The sequence below is a fragment of the Canis lupus genome, chromosome 1, assembly GCF_003254725.2.
Source record: "Canis lupus dingo isolate Sandy chromosome 1, ASM325472v2, whole genome shotgun sequence".
In the NCBI taxonomy this organism is placed as follows: Eukaryota; Metazoa; Chordata; class Mammalia; order Carnivora; family Canidae; genus Canis; species Canis lupus.
Window position 1 is genome coordinate 89,032,771 of NC_064243.1, and position 14,743 is coordinate 89,047,513.

The window sequence follows — 14,743 nt, forward strand, 5'->3', positions numbered from 1 at the left end:
CAATAGACACTGGGGGTTATTCTGTATGTTAGTAAATTGAACACCAATAAAAAATAAATTAAAAAAAAAAAGACAATAGATAAGAGCTGGCAAGGAGGTAGAGAGAAGGGAATCCTTGTGCACTGTTGATGGGAATGTAAATTGGTACAGCCCCCATGGAAAATAGTATGAAAGTTCCTCAAAAAATTAAAAAATAGTTAACTACCATATGATCTATCAATCTGACTTCTGGGTATATACCCAAAAGCAATGAAAATAGGATCTCAAAAAGATATCTGCATGTCCATGTTCATTACACGATTGTTTACAACAGTCAAAATATGGAAACAACCTACATGTCTGTCAATGGATAAACGGATAAAGAAGATGCAGTATATATGAATATGTATATATACAATGAATATTATTCGGCCACAAATAAAAGGAAATCCTGCCATTTGTGACAACATACATGAACCTAGAGGGCATTCTGCTAAGTGAAATAAGCCAGGCAGAAAACAAAAACTCCCTTATACATGGAGTCTAAAAAAAAAGCAGACTGATAGAGAATAGATTAGTGGTTGCCAGGGCCTAGGGGATGGGGATAATGGGAAGACATTGGCCAAAGGGCACAAATTTTCAGTCAAGATGAGTAAGTTCTGAGGATCTAAGGTACAGCACGGTGATTATAGTTAGGAATACATACGGTATACTGGAAATCTGCTGACAGTAGCATTCTCATAAAAATAAAAAGCAATTATGTGCTGTGGTGAATGAGTTAATTAACTATGGTAATGTTTGTGATCATCATGGGTGACAGAAGTCAGGATAGCAGTTGTCTCTGGGGAGGGAGGGAGGAAGTAGTACTTGACACAGAAAACAGGCTTCAGGAGGGCTGCTCGGCTACTTGATCTAGATATGAGTTACGTGGGAATGTTCCCTTTGTGAAAAGTCCTTGGGTGACTTAAAAGCTGTCCTTTTCTTTATATACATTTATACTTCAACAAACATTTATTTAAAAGAAAAAGCCCGCTGTAGTAGTTATGACTAAATACATGTTTGAGTCAGCCATGTTTACACAATCCCAAGAAATAAACTACTGAAGATGGAGTTTAATAGCATTCTGGATACCTTGGGTAACGTCTAGCAGACATTTAACAAAACTGCCCTAGAATTAGCCCTTTAGTATTTTCACATCGATGAGTTCACTCCCAGATCCCTTCTTTGATGTCTGGCACTGCTGGCTGGAGCTGCTCTGAGGTAAAAAGCTTATGTGAATTTGCATTTTAAAAGCATTTCTATTTCATGATTGGACAAACAATCCAATCATGAAATGGGCAAAAGACATGAACAGAAATCTCACAGAGAAAGACATAGACATGGCCAACATGCACATGAGAAAATGCTCCACATCATTTGCCTTCAGGGAAATACACATCAAAACCACAATGAGATATCACCTCACACCAGTGAGAATGGGGAAAATTAACAAGGCAGGAAACAACAAATGCTGGAGAGGATGTGGAGAAAGGGGAACCCTCTTGCACTGTTGGTGGGAATGTGAACTGGTGCAGCCACTCTGGAAAACTGTGTGGAGGTTCCTCAAAGAGTTAAAAATAGATCTGCCCTATGACCCAGCAATTGCACTGCTGAGGATTTACCCCAAAGATACAGATGCAATGAAATGCCGAGACACCTGCACCCCAATGTTTCTAGCAGCAATGTCCACAATAGCCAAACTGTGGAAGGAGCCTCGGTGTCCATCGAAAGATGAATGGATAAAGAAGATGTGGTTTATGTATACGATGGAATATTACTCAGCCATTAGAAACGACAAATACCCACCATTTGCTTCAACATGGATGGAACTGGAGGGTATTATGCTGAGTGAAATAAGTCAATCGGAGAAGGACAAACATTATATGGTCTCATTCATTTAGGGAATATAAAAATTAGTGAAAGGGAATAAAGGGGAGAGGAGGAAAAAAATGAGTGGGAAATATCAGAAAGGGAGACAGAACATGAAAGACTCCTAACTCTGGGAAACGAACAAGAGGTGGTGGAAAGGGAGGTGGGCGGGGGGTGGGGGTGACTGGGTGATGGGCACTGAGGGGGGCACTTGATGGGATGAGCAATGGGTGTTATGCTATATGTTGGCAAATTGAACTCCAATTAAAAAAATATGTTTAAAAAAAAGGCATTTCTAAGGCAGCCTACTCAACTCACAAATACGAATTAGTCAGAATTCAGCTAGGCCTGGTTTTCTAATAACCATCTTAAAGTCTACACTTTTTTTTTGTTGTCTGTTTAGTAAATCTTGATTGATTGTTCTTAAGCTACTATGCCAAGCCCTAGGGACAGAGTGATAAGTCAAACACGCGTGGCCCCTGCCTTATGTGGCTTATGGTCAAAGACTAACCAATGTATATAAAGTTGTTATTGGAATGTTCTATGAAGGAAAGGCTCTCACCAAGTGAAATGGAAGGAGAACTTTCCATAGTTAGGAATTCCTAAGAAGTGACATTTGACCTGAGATCTAGAGAATGAGGACTAGCAGTCTAGGTGTCTTAGATGGGAATTCCTTAGAGGCGGCTCTGAGACACAGATTCCTCTACTAGAGATTTAACAAGGAGAGATGGGTAAGGGCTAGGAGGGTAGCATGGAGAAGGGGAGGAAGCCAAGCCATGGTGTGATCTCAGGCTCCACTGTGCAGACAGTAGTTGCAGCCAGACCCTTCCCTGGGACTTTGGATTATAATCCTTGCCTCAGAGTTGTCCTGATCTATGACAAGTTTGCTGGTCTTTCAAATTCTCACTTAGAGCTATTGGTTAAAAGCCCCTGTGGGAGAAGAGCTGAAACTCATGGGCATTAAAGTCTACTCTTAAACTCATCTTTTGGATGGAGCAACTCACACTTTCAGGTAAAATAAATATTAAGTGGGAGGCTGTCATAGTAAGAGGACCATAAAAAGGTTTCCGACTATATATAAACTTGAGCAAAATGCTGCTTGTCCCTGAGCCCTGCAATTTCTCAGCCTGGTCTAAACCCCAAAACTCACTTATTAAATAACACCTTTCTTGCTTATCCTATGAGGGAGGTTGTAAAGATCAAATAAGATGGTCAATGATGAAAAGAAGGGGCTCTAACAACCAAAAAATGCCCTACAGAGCTACCACATGATCACTGTTCTTCATATGGGATCTTTCATTTAATTCAAAGGGAAATGGACGTTTCATTTAAAGAATATTTATAGGGAAAAAAACCCAAAAGATATCTACATGTCTCATGTTCCCTTTAAACTTCTAGATTTTGGCCAACTATAAAACAAACAAAGGTGGAACCCAAACCCAAGGGCCTTTGCTGCTTTATCTAGAAGCTTCTGCACTTTGATTTTAGGTTAAATGTTACAGTGGAAGAATAGACTCTTAATTAGATTTTAAATTTTGTTAAGAAACATAAGGCAGGCATATTTCTGAGGATCTTGACATCGTTTAAAAGAAAAAATTTTGGCTTTGAGAAATTGACCAAAGATCCAAGAGAAAAATATGTAAAACTGAAAAAATCACAGGTTCACTCTCCTAAGCTAGGAAATTATCTGGAACCCTATGTCTGGGAATTAACAAGTGTCTGTTTACAATCTTGATGCTTGAGCACTTTGATGTAAACTGCTTCTGGTTCTAATTATTTTCAAAGAAGAAAAATTGTTGAAAGGCAAGGGCTGGTGAATTTTAAGCCCCAAGAGTTCCAGCTAAGCTGAGGGATAAAGAGACAATTGTCAGCAGTCCTTCAGATTCCCATGAGATTGTTCCCCGAACACCAAAAAGTGAATTATCTCGTCTTTTTGTTTTGCTTTGAATTTTTGGTTATGTAGACACCTTCCTGAAGCGTTTTAAAATGTCTATATAATACACTTGGAAGATTTAGAATCAATCCACTCACTCCTATAGATAAACAGTAATAAGAAATGATGTGACAGCTCAAACGCAGGAGATAACATATCTCAGTAAACAAAACTTGTTCTCTTTCTCAAAGCCTTTTCTTTCTTTTCTCTTCTGGATTCAACTAGTATCTTTTCCTGGAGGATATTATACAAATCTTATCGATCCCATGTCATAAAACAGGAGAGAAGAGATATCTGGATTTTGGACATTAAATAAATACACAGTGACTGTAAATGGATAGTCATTCCAAAGGGAGACCAAAACCTAGAGTAAACTAGTATTTGTACAATGCTGCATCACCATTCTGTGGATAATGCCATGAGCACAGGTAAACACTGAAATAGGAAGGCATTATCAGTTTTCTCAAAGCAAACAACCTATTCCTTGCTCTGGTATTTCATGCTGGATTCACTTTCAGCAACACCACTGGGACCTCAGTGCTTGTCCCCAGTGTCCTATGAGCCTATTTTGACCCTAAGATGGTTAATTTAAACCTTTTCAGTCTAACTTTGACAGAAGAGTTTTGGCAATCTATCCCCATAGGTAATATCCCCATTCTTCATAAGAATGAGCAGAATATTCCATGTGTTGGGGCTAAATACAAGGAAAAGATTAATAAACTTAATTGCATTAAAATCCATAAAAATTTCTATTAGTCAAGGACACCAAAAAAAGGAGGCAAGCCTTAGACTGAGATAAGATATTCGCAATACATAACACTGAAAGATCAGTAGCCAACCTAAATAAAGAAGTCGTGTAAACCAATATGAAAAACTCAACTGACCTAAGCCATTCACAGAAAAGGAAGATTAATTGGCCAGTATGAAAATATACAGTAGGTACGCCTGGGTGGCTCCACGGTTGAGCATCTGCCTTTGGCTTAGGGTGTGATCCCGGGGTCCTAAGATCGAGTCTCGCATCAGGTTCCCTGCAGAGGATCCTGCTTCTCCCTCTGCCTATGTCTCTGCCTCTCTCTTTCTGTGTTTCTAACGAATGAATAAATAAAACCTTTTAAAAGAAAGAAAATACACAGCAGGGAAATGAAAATTTTAAAACAGCCAGACATAAAATCAAGCTCATTGTGTAAAAAAAGAAAAAGATCTTATAATACCAAGTGTTGGTGGGAATGTTACAGGAAAATGGAAACCTACACATTGATGGCAGAATTATAAATTAGTACACTCACTTTATAGGGGAATTGAGATATCCTAGTGGGAGTTAATCATACTCCAAGACCCAGCAAGCCCATCTCTTGGTATCTATTTTAGAGAAACTGGTATAAGTACGCACAAGGAGACATGGTTCAAGGATGTCTATCACAGCACTGTTGGTGAGAGAGAAAAAGAGCAAAACCGGAAGCTACTCAGTGGTCCATCAGTAGGGGACTTGACAAGCTGTGGCTTGTTTATACAGCAGCAAATAAACAGCTGTGATTCAAGGGTCCCAATGCATAGGTTGCAAAAACATCACAAAGTAGGAATTAAATGTGTATTTCTGCCTTGCAATATTATCTTGGATCCCTAGTATTCCAATTACTATTTCTCCCTCACTAGTTCTAATTGAAAACCTAATGGGATAGCATTCCTACTTCTAATAATAGGTTTCAGATATTTGTAACCAGGAAGAATGAATGGAACTGAATTACTAAATGAAGAGCCCCTACATCATCGGGTTCAGAGAATCATCCAGAACCTGCCAATGCTACCAGAGCACGGCATAACTAGGAAGATCTTCCTTGACCCATAACTATGCCTCTGAAGGCAGAGAGCAAGTCCACATACACCAGCAGCAGCCTGCCATAATTAAGTGGCTTGCACATTTCCCAAGATTCTTATTCAGAGCTTTCCACTTGCGTGGATAGAACACAGAACCAAGCCAACTTCCTTTCTCCCTCCTTTTTTTTCTTCCTTTTTAATTAAGAGATGGGGCTTATATTCTGTGTAGTATAAGCATTTCCCCCTCCCTTTTCGCTTGCTAACCCATCCATCAACATCACAGAGAAGATTCTACTGGTTCTGCATGTGTTTCTTAATAGAGATTGCCATTTTCAGCTCCCTGTAGGGACTTAGTTCTTGGTTCTTTGACAGAAGGAAGACAAAGAACCTTCTGGACCACAGCACTCAAAGTTCCAAGAGGCAATGCCTGCTCTGAAACACAAAGACCTTTAGATTTGGTGGGTTTCCCTTTGGGAATGTGAGCTGCAGCTGCCCATGCTGGTTTTAAAATATAATAGACCACACAAGACATTCCTCTGGTGTGTTAGCCCATGGGGAACTCTGACCTGTGGATAATGGATGACCCAGGTTGAAGTTTCCTGGGAAGCCAGAACAAGTCATGGGACAGCCCTCTCTAAATGGGCTCTGAGAAAATAAGCACTCATCAAAGGACACCTAGGCAGCCACCCACCTAACGAGTACCCCGTATTGGAGACTGTGCTTATCCTTCCAGCATTTCCATCCTTTCCTCAGGACTGAGTTTAATTTTGCCAATAAGTATAAGGCAAGTCCATGCCATGTTCATTCTGCTCTAACACTAATTTGTCCTTAAAAATGTTTTTGGCTTAATGAGAAATGGTCATGAGGAAAGAAATGACTGAAAAAGTTCCTTTTGTGGGAAATAAGTTTCATGGCATGGGGTAAAACTGAGTAGACATGAAAGGTAGGCAAACACGTGCTGCCTATGTGATCAAGTCCAAACACCTTCCCAGGGATGAGAGGTGGGCTCTGAGTTGTGACTGCCTGGGTCCCCACCCAGCTCCATCCTTCTTGGCCCTGTGACCATGGCCAACTTACCATAATTCCACAAGCCCAGCTCTTTCACCTATGAAATGGAGTAACAGTAAAACTCCTTACTTAGAGAGGCCTGAATGGGGTGATGTTTGGGAAGCCCCAAACATCCAAAGGAGTGCATGGACATCAGCAACAGCTTCTAGCCTTGTAAGCTCTACAGCTGCTGCTTCTCCCTCCCCCCTCATCTTCCTGCCATACCAAACTAGTATTCTGCTAGTGCCTCCCAAAAATACCTTGCAGCTTTGGATCCTTGCATACACCCCTCACTTGGGTGCAGATACTCTTTGTATCAGTCAGAGTCCCAACAGGAACAGATGACCCACTCACGTGGCATACAGGAACTATTTACACAGGTGTGGGAAGTGGAGAGGGGGAACATAATGAACAGTACAGCACCCCCAGGGCAAGTAACACAGCATTGCCCCACCCTCAGATCCATTCCTGGAATCCAGACCCAGAGACAGAGCTGGATGGACAGGACTGCTTGACAGGAGCCATGACCTTCAGAAGAGGCACGTTGCCAGCACACAGACTCCTTGTGCACTCTCTTACTCTCTCTCTCTCTCTCTCTGTCAAACAAATAATAAATTTTTAAGAAGGTTCGGGATAAGATTAAGTCATAGTGGATGAATTTCCAAAGGGAATTGCATATGGAGGGTTGGCTGAAAAGACTGATTATCTTACTTCTAATCAAATGTCTGTTAGTTTAGCAAGTCCAAAGCTCTAAGTGTACTGTGAACAGGTAGGAGATTATAGTAAAAGTGGCCAGTCTTTCCTTTTGTGGGATTTCTCAGAACTAAAGCCTTATTTTACTGTGACACTTCAAAGAGGGAGTAGGATACCCATTTCTCATGTTTACAAGGAGCACCTCATGGGGCTGATGTCTCATTTAGCATCTGTTGGAAAACACTAGTTGAGATGAACCAAGAAATGTATTCCTTACATGATGGTCACAGGGCTGTCTTTCAAAAGCATATACTCCCACTGAACACTTTTGAAGAGCAAAGGAGAAGGAACATGTCAAACGGCCTTGAGTCATGTCAAGGATCCGCAGCAAGATGCCTTTCCCAAAGAAGCCTGAGAGATGAGAAGTTGGAGAGGCATCCAGGGAAGCAGAGACACTGGTTCTCTAGGTCTTGGATTACAAAAAGCTTGGAGCTGGGCAGAGAGAGGTAGCCCAGGGGCATGGCTAGTGCATGTGGTTGACAGCAGGGATCATGGGGATCTCAGGGAGTCCTGGGCTCATCCCCTGAGCAGTCAGTCCCAGGGAGCCAGTGGGGGAAGAGGAAGGAGGAAGGAAAAGCAGCTGTTAGCATTCAGGGTGTCCCATGCAGTGCCGGCTGTAGCTGAGATGAACTCTCCCCTCAGAGAGTTGTCTCTAGGGGGCAGAGACCAAAATAGGTTGGCGAGAACACACAGTTCCTGAAATTAATTGGAAAAGCAGAGACTACCCCAGGGAAACAAGGAGGCCAGTCAACTTCTCCCGAAGGGGGGCCTTGTCCCCGCCACTTCTCTGAGTTCAAGTCGCGGGCATATTTACTGTTGATGTGTGTGGATCCGTTCTGTATGAAGGCCCCTGCTGGGCCTATCTGGGGGCTTCGAAACTTCATCACAGAGGAAGGGCAGGGTCAAGAGAAGACAGGATGGCTTCTGGGCACTGAAACCACTGCAGGGGCACAATCTTGTGGGAGAGGAACAGTTCTCTTCGGGTCAAGATCCCACAACCTACGGCAAAGGGATGACAAAGATGAATGGAGCAGTAGGAGCACCACTCTCTGTGTCAGCCCAGAGCCATAGCCCAAGAAGTGCCCTTGTGCTAAAAACACACCCCCTTAAAAATACAATCATTTCCAGCTGTCAAAAGTGTTGTAGTACACTGCTTTTCTTAGAAAAGAGCACTTTAGGGATCCCTGGGTGGCGCAGCGGTTTGGCGCCTGCCTTTGGCCCAGGGCGTGATCCTGGAGACCCGGGATCGAATCCCACGTCGGGCTCCCGGTGCGTGGAGCCTGCTTCTCCCTCTGCCTGTGTCTCTGCCTCTCTCTCTCTCTCTCTCTCTCTCTCTCTCTCTCTCTGTGCAAATATCATAAATAAATAAAAATTTAAAAAAAAGAGCACTTTAATGCCATCTGCTGAAACATTGTCATAACATATATTCAAAAGGAGGTATCCTCAATATGAACACTGCTGCCTCGGACTGTGGAGTCCTTACACAGTGCACATCTTGTGCAACTGTATGCAGCAGCTGTCCATCAACCTCACCTGAATTTAGGCAGAGTAGAAGCAACTGTTATTAAGTCCCTTAAACCACGTTCCTGGTGTAGCAGGAGGGCGAGGAGTACATCATACCCTGATCAATGGTCATATGACTGGGAGTAGACCTAAAAGCCTTTCACAGTCTTGGCATAGTTGAAGACACAGCTTTGAATGGCACATTTTATTTGTCTCCAACCATATGGCCTGCCCAATAGCATTTGATGTGAGGAACTCTGGGAATGTATATGTGTGTATGAGGCCTCACTCCATATAATACCAAACATATTAACATACACCCACATCTCATATAAAAATCTTTTTGCTCCGAAAGAATCTTGAAAGGATTTTTCTAATTCTGTTTTTGAAATGATGAGGCAACAAGTCACTCATTTAATTAGCTATTGACAATCCTTTCTCATTGATCATGCACATTCAGGAATCCTTTCAAAAGGAGAAGATACACTCTACAAATGATTCTTCAAGCATTAGGATGATTTCTTGGATACTGAGTTTGATGACAAAGTGACAATATGTCGCATTTTCTACACGTTACACTAGGCAGTTAATCATGTTGATGCAGCAGTTTTCTTGATTTTGGAGCTAATAATTGCTTTCAGGTCTGTAACTTTAGGCTCACAAAGGCTGAAGGCCTGAGGACTGGGACTGGGACTGAGAATGCTGGGACTAAGAATGCTGAAGAGGGATGACATGACCCTGGGGTACGTGGGCATGTGTGTGTATGTGAGCGTGTATAGGCATGTATACTGTGTGTATGTGTGCAAGTGTGTATGAGTGTGTGTATGCATACATGTGCGTATGTGTGTATGCATGTGTGTGTGTGTGTATGTGTGTGTGTTAGGAGTAAGGGATCTGGAAAACTGTGTGGAGGTTCCTCAAAGAGTTAAAAATAGATCTGCCCTATGACCCAGCAGTTGCACTGCTGGGGATTTACCCCAAAGATACAGATGCAGTGAAACACCGGGACACCTGCACCCCGATGTTTCTAGCAGCAATGTCCACAATAGCCAAACTGTGGAAGGAGCCTCGGTGTCCATCAAAAGATGAATGGATAAAGAAGATGTGGTTTATGTATACAATGGAATATTACTCAGCCATTAGAAACGACAAATACCCACCATCTGCTTTGACGTGGATGGAACTGGAGGGTATTATGCTGAGTAAAATAAGTCAATCAGACTTATTACAATTATATGGTCTCATTCATTTGGGGAATATAAAAAGTAGTGAAAGGGAATAAAGGGGAAAAGATAAAAAATGAGTGGGAAATAGAGAGGGAGACAGAACATGAGAGACTTCTAACTCTGGGAAATGAACTAGGGGTGGTGGAAGGGGAGGTGGGTGGGGGGTTGGGTGACTGGGTGATGGGCACTGAGGGGAGCACTTGATGAGCACTGGGTGTTATTCTATATGTTGGAAAATTGAACACCAATAAAAAATAAATGTATAAAAAAAAGAATAAAAAAATAGGAGTAAGGGAGGGCACTGTAACTTATCAGAACCATAGGTAGTTTCCTGCATAATAAGGTTTCAAGAACAATCCTTCATCTTGTCTTCCACTCAACCCCTACAACAGTCTGTAACCCCAAGGGTCCCAGCCAGTTGCCTCCTAATTGTCCTTCAAGTCTCAGCTCCTGGGAAACACCTGCATGGCCCCTGGAGGAGGAAAGTCCCCTCCTGAGGCTCCTTAAGGGCAGCATGAGCACCCACCATGGAAGTCCTCTTGTGCTCTCCCATCCTGCCAGGTAACCCCTCCCTCACACCCCTCTCCAGAAAGTGGTCTGTGTCTGTTTCCTCCATGGACAAGGGCTGTGTCTTTCTCTGAATTTCGACTCCTAGCATAAGACCACATATGATTATCAGAAACCAGGGGAACCTGGGTGGCTCAGTGGTTGAGTATCTGCCTTTGCCTCAGGTCATGATCCTGGGGTCCTGGGATGGAGTTCCACATCAGACTCCCCAGAGGAAACCTGCTTCTCCCTCTGCCTATGACTCTGCCTCTCTCTCTCTGTGTCTCTCATGAATAAATAAATAAAATCTTTTTTTAAAAAAGGAAACTCCGAAGTGGGGAGATTCTAATATGCAGACCCCCACCTGCTTTGAGAATCCCTGCAGGTAGCAGCAGATGTTCCTCATGGAGAGGGCTATGCCTATGAACAGGAAAACACTTTGAGAACCCATGACCTTACCAAGACAAAGAGGGAAGTCCCAACCGACACAGGTGTCTTAATGAAATCACTGGGAGGCTCCTGGGTGCCAGGTGGAAACCGTGAGTGAGACCAGGGCTCTACCTGAAGGTGTGGGGACCTGGAGGAAGGTCACATACAAACTTCCCTAAGGGTCTCCCCCAAGTCTTCTTGGCCTAGAGGATTCAGCAGCACGGCTGCTGCTGGACCTGCCAGAACAGAAGGACAGGACTCATTCTGACCTGTCGTGCAGGACTTTTGTCTTGTTCACTGGGAAATAAAGCTCAAGAAGGTGGAATTCAAAGAAGGGAGTGAGTGTAGGATAAGAAGTCACCAGAGGAGACAACCTCCATACCTATAGGGAGAAGCCCCTTCACCCTTCGAAGCCTTTCCTTTTCCCTCTTCCCCAGCTCAGCTGTCCCTCTCCCTTTGGATTTTAACCCAGAATTGACAACAATGCTCTCTTTCTGCTCCCCCTTTCTGGTGCTATAGCTCTAGGAGGGGATATTCACTCTCAAGGAAGGGAGAAGAGAAGGAACATGACTCAGGTTTGGTGAGCATCTACCTAGTGCCAGGCACGGGCTGGGTGTGTTCCCACATTGATGCATGCATGGACACGTCCCGGCCAGGCCCCCAGGTCAGCTTTACTATAATCCTCCTGGGGCTCTATTCCTGTTGCCCAGCCCAGGGAAGTACCCCTGCCCAGAGGCCCCACGACAGGGAAGGACCTGAAGGCTAGATGGGGGTGTCCTCCAGGGAAACTGAGCCATACCAGACCTGAGAGAGCACAAGGGCTGCTATGTCACTCATGGATGGCACTGAGCAGCCTTAGAACCACAGGTCATGTCCATGGACCCTCTACAGGTTTGCAATAAATAAACCCTTTGTTTGCCTTTGCTCTAACGTGATTCATTTCCACCCCTGGCAACCAAAATGCCTGGTTTTACTTTATTTTGTTAATATTTAATTTATTTGAGAGAGAGAGAGAGAGCACAAGTAGGCAGAATGGCAGACAGAGGAAGAGGGAGAAGCAGACTCCCCACTGAGCAGGGAGCCTGACATAGGGCTCGATTCCAGGATCCTGAGATCATGACCTGAGCCGAAGGCAGACGCTGAACGAACTGAGCCACCCAAAATGCCTGGTTTTAAACAGCCATTATCACCAGACTACAGACTACAAAACTGAGGTACCAACAGATTAAGCAGTTCATCCAAAATGCCGTAAACTGATAAGTGGCCAGTCAGGGATTCAGGCCCCGACTTGCCTGATTCCAGAACCCATTCTCTATACAATGAATTGTGCCAAGACATTCTTCAGGGCCTTCTGGATGTGTTTTGCCTATTGAAGAAAATCTGTTCATAAAGCCTACTGGATTCAGAGCAGCGGGAATCATTGAAATGCCGCAAAGAGCAAAAGTATAGCGCTCTTCTGACAGTAACAGTAATGATCGCAACAGCTAACATTTAGTAAGTGTTTACTATGTGCCAAGTACTGTGCTAAACACTTTAAGGTGGATTTGATCCCACTGATGTTGCCTGTTTTTGGATGAAGACATTGGGGCTCTGAGAGGCTATGTCACTTGTCCAAGATCTCAAAGCTAGGAAGAGAAAGCCCTGTGGTTCCAAGCCAGCTCTCTCCAGACTCGAGACCTCCCACAGTACCAAGCCAAATGCTACAGCCAGACAAGACTCATCTGAAAACTTCAGGAGGCCGTGGTCACCTCGCTGCAGCCATCGTAAGTATTTATAACCAGGAGGGGGGCTAGGCAGGTGAACACCAAGGTGCTTTAGTGGTGAAGTTCTCATTATAAGTCTGCAGGCCAAGCTGTGAGATGGGCTTTTAGGGAAAACAAAGATGCCAACAGCTCTAGGCAGCAAGCATGGTCGTCTGAGGCTTCCTCCCTCAAGCTCGGTGCCAGCAACCCCCTGTGATTTATGCTTCCCAGTGACACGCAGCTTGCAGGCACCGAGTCTGCAGTAGCAGAGAAAATGGATGGGCTGCCTGGGGATGTTTTCACTGCACGCACCATGTTCCCTTAAAAGGCCTGGAGTGTATATACAGTTCTGATATGCGGGCAAAACCACATAACGGCGGGGCCTCTCTTCCCCTTATATGGTCAAGTATTACAATGGCACCCTCCCTGCTAATTTATGAAGCACAAGAGTGGAGGAATGTCGATCAGGAGATGTGGGGATGTTTCAGCAGGGAGTAAAATCTAAAGCTCATCTCACTGGCAAAAGACTTACAAGAGCAAGTGGAATAGAATGCATACTTGCTGAGGGTTTTTTGTTTTTTGTTTTTTAACTCTGAAGAATAAACATTTTTGTTCCTCTCTCAAATATCAACACGTTTTGAAGCCAAGAGTATGCAGAGCCCTACCGCCCCCCCTCCAAGTATTGGAGAAAGAGAAAAAGAAAGCAAGAATAAAAACATGTAGAATTTATCCTTCATACATTTGCCCTCTCTCCTGGCCTAGGCTTTGTTTCCCCAGTACACACACACACACACACACACACACACACATACACCCATACTGCATATACACAACCAGTTGAGCATCTGAGAAGAAAGGACAATTTCGTTTGAAATATAATGTAGAAATAGGACAGAGGACCAGTCAGCTATGATGAGTTCCTATCTCCTATCTATAAAAGGACTTAGCCATGTTGTTAGAAGCCACAGATCAGTTTTTCCCATCAGGCCTCTGTCCTGAGCCTGGAACCAGCAAGGACAAGAGGGTGTATCAGATTAGAATGTACAGGAAAATGCTTTGTACATTATAAATCATACGTTTACAGTTAAACACTATGGTAATGTCCTCTTAGACTGGTTGTTTTTAAGTTACATTTTTTAATTTATTTATTACACGGGTAAGTTTCTTGGATATATCCAAGTATAAGTTATATCACTACTTAAACTATGTTCACCCTTGCTATAATTCACTTCATTGGGTCAGGACTGTGAATTTATCCAAAGTGCATGCTGGTCCAAATGACCGAATTCCTCTATCCAGCCTCAGAATGCCAAGGAATGCTTGAGTGGCCACTATGGTTTTTATTTTTTTTTATTTTTAAAGATTTATTTATTTATGATAGACAGAGAGAGAGAGAGAAGCAGAGACACAGGAGGAGGGAGAAGCAGGCTCCATGTCGGGAGCCTGACGTGGGACTCGATCCCGGGACTCCAGGATCACGCCCTGGGCCAAAGGCAGGCGCCAAACCGCCAAGCCACCCAGAGATCCCCACCACTATGGTTTTTAATGGCACATTATACAAGCTAGTAGAGAAAGATTCAGGCTCATCATGCAAGCACGTAGACCTTCACGATTTACAAAATGCACATGTGCATGGAGATCCCTGAGTGAAACCAAATACTTTAAAAAAGCAGTAAGATGAATCAGGAAGGGAAACAAACCATAGGAGACTCTTAACTCCAGAAAACACTGAGGGTTGCTAGAGGGGACAGGGGTGGGGAAATGGGGTAACTGAGTGATGGGCATTAAGGAGGGACATGATGTGATGAGCACTGGGTGTTGTATGCAACTGATGAATCACTGAACTCTACTTCTGAAACTAA

At 43.5% G+C, this 14,743-nt stretch overlaps 1 protein-coding gene across 1 annotated transcript in view; it reads right to left on the minus strand.

Annotated features, from left to right (window-relative positions):
• PGM5 (phosphoglucomutase 5) overlaps nucleotides 1-14,743 on the minus strand; it is a 189,361-nt gene that overhangs the window by 83,619 nt on the left and 90,999 nt on the right. The window lies entirely within an intron of this gene.